The following is a 5832-nucleotide window of genomic DNA, read 5'->3' on the forward strand; positions in this document are numbered from 1 at the left end:
TCCCAAATTCTTAATCCATCAGATGGCATGCAGTCAGCTATGTCTGCATAGAGGAGGGATAGGGGTGTTCACCTAAGGAAGGTGCAGTTCAAGAAAATTTTTCTAAATTCTCCTTTCTGCCCCTTGAGTTTTACACAGTATCTTGCACATTTCCTTTCTGCTAAGAAGCAGATATGATGGAGAATGCACTCTCACTCAATTAGTGTGGGGACGGTGAACACGGTGCTGCCCTTTCCTCTCTGCAGTCAGAAGCAAACTGAGAACACTTCCGTGTATTGATTTGCAGTGCTCTTTATGTTTAGGAGTAGCAAGATTTGACAAATTATTTGCTTCCCCAACTGGCTTTATCAGTAAAACTGTCCTAGTTTGACTAAATGCCAGGCTGTTTTTCGTAATACCAAGTGATGGGAAATGAACCAGAGACATTCTGATTGAATGGTTGAGAAGATTCCCTAACGAACTAGAAAAGAATAATCAGTGGATTAGCTGGCATTTGCAGAATACTTATGGTTTGTGAAAATTTCATAGACTACAGTATTTTACCATTATATTTAAAAAATCAGTGCTGATTTCTGTAGGAACCAATATTGACATCAGCACAGACTGGTTTTTGGGAGTTTGTTGTAGTAATTATTATAAAATTTATTATTTAAAAATTATGTAAAACTAGTAAAAAAAATATTCCCATCTTTTTCTCCTTGTCTAATTTCAGTATGACAAATGAAGGGAAAAATATTGCAGGAGTTTATAACTAATTTTAGTAATGTAATCATAAATTCTCTTTTTTCCTTCCCCTTTTCTGCACATCTGTGATTAAGCATTAAATAAAGAATGTTTAAACATTCTCTTTGGAAAAATGTGTGTCATGTGGTGGGACAGGAATGGGAACTGGTTCCCAGTTCTCCGTTTCTTATTGTATTTTGTATAATCTTGGTTCCGGACACAACAGAAGTTTACCCAAAACAACAATTGTGTCGGTACACAGGTACTGATGGCATTTCCTAACAGCTCACAAGGATCAATCAAAATGTTTTAACATTTTCAGCTAGAGCCAAATGCTACCCTCCCTTCATAGTTAGTTGTGTGAGATCAGAGAAACTCCCTTTACTATTTCAGTTGCTTTGGTGACACGAAGAGGAAAACTTAGCTCATGGATTTCACATCTTTGTGCTGTAGGCCTAACCAAGATTTCAGCTGGACTGGTTTGGTGTGCTCTCGTGGAGGAAATGTTGAATAATTTAATGCAGTTGGTTGAAAGTGAAGTATTCTGATAGAGCAGAAAGTGAAACAAGAATAAGTTTTGAGCCCTTTTAAGATTTTTTGTACTGTTCATCACTGTAGCATTGGCAAGTCCTCCACATAATATCAAAAGTTATGCTCCGGAATGTATAGGTATATAGGGATCTAACTTCTTTTAAGATACATGTCACCAGGCCACTGTAGGGCTTTGAGCATGCTTTTTTTTTGTGCTTCCTTTTCATATCAGATCGATTATAATTGTCATTGTGGTCATGTCAGTCTTGCCCCAGGTATCTGCCTGTTCTCTGTGCAAAAATCCTCCTTTCACCTGTGCAGCTATTAACAAGTATCATAAAGTCATGACATCATGAGGGTAAGCAGGGGTGGCTAAGGCTTGGCCTTTCCATTTTGAATAGGATAGCTGTGTTACGAACTAGACGTATGTTTGAGATGATCTGGATTGTCTGTTGAAAGAATAGTTTAGATACAATTATTTTCCATACATGAAGCAGAACTGATTGCCTGTTTCATTAGAATAAGCTCTGAGCCCAATTTTTTTTATGTGTTTTCTCAGAGTCTTACTCATAATTTCATCCCTAGTCTCCTCTAGCAACATCTGAGCATCAAGTCTCTGTCTCAGCCTTGTTTTTTTGTAATCATTTCAGTCTTTATCAACTCACTTTTAAAATTTGAAATGTATAACAAACCTGGGAGCTGGGAGCAGAACTTAGGTTAACCACACTTCATCAGTGGCCCTAACCTCTCAAAGTGAACATCCTAAAAAGAGTTTATCTTCTACTGAATAATGAATTATGTACTGCTTAGTGAATTTTCCACAGACAGGACAACAGCCAAACAGCCAGTTCTGTGGGACGGTGAGGGATAGCACCTTGTACCCCTCTGAGAGAAGACTGAGTTTATATCTCCCACTTCTCAAATTCGTGTTAATATAAAAATAATATCCAGTGCTGCTTATCAGAACTTAACAGAAATTGGTACTTATTTTGTAAGTTCAGCCTCATTTCTGTGTTATGCATTCCTTAATAATACCTGCTATCATAGGTCTCTTGCAGGACATGGGCTGAGCTTTAGAACCTGTTTAAGTGCAGGTCTTGTTGCAGGGCTGACTCTGGTTTTATGCTAAAGCAGAAATATCAACTTCTAAGGTTTTGTTTGTTTGTTTGTTTGTTTGTTTAAAATAAAAAAAACACGGTAGCAATGGAATTGAGGCAGCTGATATGCAGGGGAGAGAATTATTCACTTTTTTAGTCTTAGAAACCAGAAATCCACAAAGATCTTTGCTTAGTCTATGAATGGCAATTGAGTCACTGAAGATGGAAGGCCAGCATCCAAAAACAGGACATGGAGTCTCCACGCAAAGACAGCTTGTTTTGTGCATTAAGTTAAAATGTATGGATGCTGGGAGTGACTAACACCCCCTGATCAGCAGAATAACAGTTTTTGTCCCCACCCTACATAAGTAGTTATATGGGCTGAACACTACAGTAGCAATTTTTTGTTCACTGTGCTAGATGGTATGAGTAGTACAGAACTTTGTCCATAAACTTCAAGTGAAAGGGAGTCTTCCACACCCATTATTCTGCAGAACCAAATTAGTATTCTCCGAGGACTTGTCAAAGTGGAACAAAGGTCCACTGGTGTAGAAATGATTACCATTCATCTGCTTGCTGGGGCTGAGGGAAAGACGTGTTTTTTTCTTTTTTAAGCTCCTTCTCAGCAGGTGAAGTAGCCATAATGACAAGGAACAAACATGGACTGCTGTCTTTGCATGTGTATTTTTAAAAAATCCTAAGTAACTGCGTATTTAAGAATTTGAGTTCTCATAGTATTATAAAGGCTTGAAAAAGTGACTTAGAAGTTGATTAAAAAAAAAAAAAAAAGTAGTATTTCAACTCACCTTTCCTTATTATTTGGAAGCTAGTTCATATAATTATGAGCCAGGTTAATATGGGGGACAGGAAAAGTAGGTTTGGCTCATTAATTTTTAAGGTGGTGCTGTGGGGAAGAGCAGAATCTCCATATCCTGGTAGGTTTCTGGACTCAAGGGGACCAAGAGTCCAAGAATTGTCATTTTAAAATCTCTCTGATTATTGACTATTGTTTGAACGAGGGGAGGAAGGGTCTGCAGCGCTGTTCCTCACCCTGGGCTTGTAAAAAGGATTTTCTACCACTCTGTAATTTGCTGTTGAGTTGTGATATAATGCCTCAGAAGTGGCTGCACTGTTGATTTTCCTCAAGTTTTAGCTGTGACTGCAAATCCAGTTCAGTACACCAGTCTATGAAGGATCCTATTGGTGCTATGTTCCCAACACTTTCACATAGAAACAATTCTTCATCCACTAACCAACAGTAAGAGGAGATGCCTAGTATGAGATCTGGCCTTCCACATGGTTAGGAAGGGAGAGGAAGGGCAGAGTGATGGAGAGAGAACAGGGAAAGTTATAACAAGGTGAACTTAGAAAGCACATTGTCAGAGGGGAAAAGTACATCAGAAGGTCAAACTACAGCTTGATAAACAGTATCTGGGAGGGACTGAAGAAATCCTGAATGAAACCCACCTCATGCATACATAGAATACACTACCATCATCACAATTCTGTTGTCTATGGATAGTGATGCCATAGCAAAGAACACTGAGCCCGTTCCCAAATACAGAGTACAAGATAAAGCCACTTTGGGAAAATGCACTATTACAATCACTTTGAAAGTGTTTAGATCAGAACAGAAGTTTCTTCCAAGAAGAGAGGTTGTTTTTCATAGGAATAAACCAAGAGCAAAGACTGTGGAGCCTTTGGCATCAGTAGTTAACTTAGTATATTGGTAGGTATGTACATCTCTGACATAATTCAGAAAGATTTGATTAAAATCTGTCTTCTCCTTGAGACTTTGAAAATTATATTTGCAAACTGATTTTTCTTCTGAGTGAACATAAGCAGGGTTGAGAGTTAAAACAAAACAAAAAGAAAAGAAAACAAACAAAAAAACATTTTTCCCATTCTCTTAAAACAGTTATTTTAGGAATTTTGTTTTATTAACTGTATTACCGTATGTCAGAGAGGAATTGATTTTTTTTCTTTTAAAAATATTACACTTTCAGTGTTTGACCACTTGTGTTTCTTGCATCTGCAATTACATTAGCCAGACAGAAATAGGCTTGTTTTGATCTGTCTTGGCCTGTCCCAATTTTAAACCACTGGAGGGCAGAATAGAGACAAAGGAAACCTGTTTCAAAACAGGACTTTCTGTGTGTTGCAGAGATTTATGCATGCATATAAATTATTTTCAGTATTCTGCAACTCTGTTTCTACTCGTGATTAAGGCTGTATACAGTGAAATCTTGGCACAAATAATTAGGGGAAAACTCCAGTTGTTTTGACAGTTCAAAATTTTGCCAATATTTAGTAAATTCTTTTGATTAATCTAATAGCATAAAACTCCTTGAGCTCTCCAGTTATATTACAAAAACATGCTGCAGAAGAAACAATCTTGACAGTGGTATATGCATAGACTTCAGCTGAATGGTATCATCAGGCACAAATTTTGGTTGTCAAAAATAGGCATCTCTTTTTTGAAATTCAATTTATTTTGGGAAAACACATATTGAACAAATTCCATTGTTTTCTTTACTTGCATAAATAAATGTTTTTGTATATTACCTTTCTGTAACTTTAATACCGTTGTTGCAGTGCAGCTTTAGAAACTCTGTTGTCTCAATGTATTTGGTAGCTTTTCTCTCTCATTGCTCCAGTTGTTTAAAAGTATCAAGACTTAGGTACTGTGGTGAAGTAGTCTTTGTGGCTTGTTTGGTTTTTGTTTGGTTGTATTTTTTTAAGGGAACTATATTCTGCTCAGTAGCAGTGACATGATTAACATTAGCAAAACCCTACTATCACTCTTGCAGTAGTCTAGGAACATAACTTGACACAAATTAGTGAATGTTTGTATCACTGCAATGAGGTAGTTGCTAGTATAAATGAATATGCCTAATGTATGCTATTGATTCCCCTACCACCACCCATGACTAATAGAAGCAATAACATTTGAAGTATATGTACTAAACATAAAAGTTCTTGTGGGGGAACAGGCAGGAGCAGCAGAGGTGGAGTGGGACAGCATTCAGAGAGCATGATTTAGACTGGTTTAAGGCCACTAATTCAGTATGGGTTCTGCGTGTGTCACCCCTCAGGCAGGAAAGGCCAGTCCCCTGCATGTTGCTTTGCACCCATCACAGGGACTTCCACTTTCCTTGTGGTGTGTTATAGCTGCTTTTTCTTGTTTGGTTTTAATGCCGCAAATGTAGTGCGTCCCATCATGATGCATAACACAGTAGATGCCAGTGGACATACGTCATAAACAGTGAGCAGAGATCTGTTGATATTAATACACAGTGCCTCCTCACCCTCTCAGCAGCAATAAAACACCTGGAGTCAGTGAGCACAGTGCTGTTTTACTCAAAAGTCAGCTCCTGTTCTTGCTCCCATATAATTTTGATTGAAAGAGAAACAAGCTCAGGCTCAGCTAGGAAGTAAAGCACTTGGATAAAAATGAGTGCAATATTTACCTTCATAAAAA

The sequence above is a fragment of the Anas platyrhynchos genome, chromosome 13 (genome assembly GCF_047663525.1).
Source record: "Anas platyrhynchos isolate ZD024472 breed Pekin duck chromosome 13, IASCAAS_PekinDuck_T2T, whole genome shotgun sequence".
In the NCBI taxonomy this organism is placed as follows: domain Eukaryota; kingdom Metazoa; phylum Chordata; class Aves; order Anseriformes; family Anatidae; genus Anas; species Anas platyrhynchos.